Here is a 568-nt window from a genome sequence, read left to right as displayed (position 1 = left end):
CGCGCCACGGGGGCTCGGCGGAGAGCGCCGGGGGCGCGGCAAAGCGGCCGCGGCGGGCCATGTCCGAGAGGAAGCTGTCGAGAAGCTTCACGGCGTCGCGCGGCACGCCCTGCCCAGCCTCAAGCAGCGCCAAGAAGCGCGCGCGGCCAGCGCCGCAGCCCGCCCACTCGTAATTCACCAGCAGCCGCCGCATCCGCTGCTGCTGCGCGGCGGCCCCGCCGCCCGCGGCCTCGGGTTCGAGCAGCAGCGCCAGCAGCTGCTCGGGTTCAGCGGCCTCCAGGTCAGCGCCCAGCCCGCTCTTGACCGCAAAAGCCCGCGCCCTGGCGTCTGCCAGCACCACCTCCGCCACCGGTTCGGATGCGTCTGCACCGCCCCTGCCGTACATCCACTGCCATGGCCCATAGTCCAGCCACAGGAGGGAGCCGTCCTGGTCCACCAGCCCCGGCAGCGGCGGGCAGCGCGGGTCAGGGTCTGCCCATTCGAAGCCCTCGGGCGACCGCTGCCGCCGGCCGCCGCGCGCGGGCTTGCCGGCGGCGCCCGCCGACCCCGCTTCGGTTGCGGCGGCCCC

Source organism: Monoraphidium neglectum, assembly GCF_000611645.1.
Source record: "Monoraphidium neglectum strain SAG 48.87 unplaced genomic scaffold scaffold00768, whole genome shotgun sequence".
Taxonomy (NCBI): domain Eukaryota; kingdom Viridiplantae; phylum Chlorophyta; class Chlorophyceae; order Sphaeropleales; family Selenastraceae; genus Monoraphidium; species Monoraphidium neglectum.
This window is presented reverse-complemented; position numbering follows the sequence as displayed.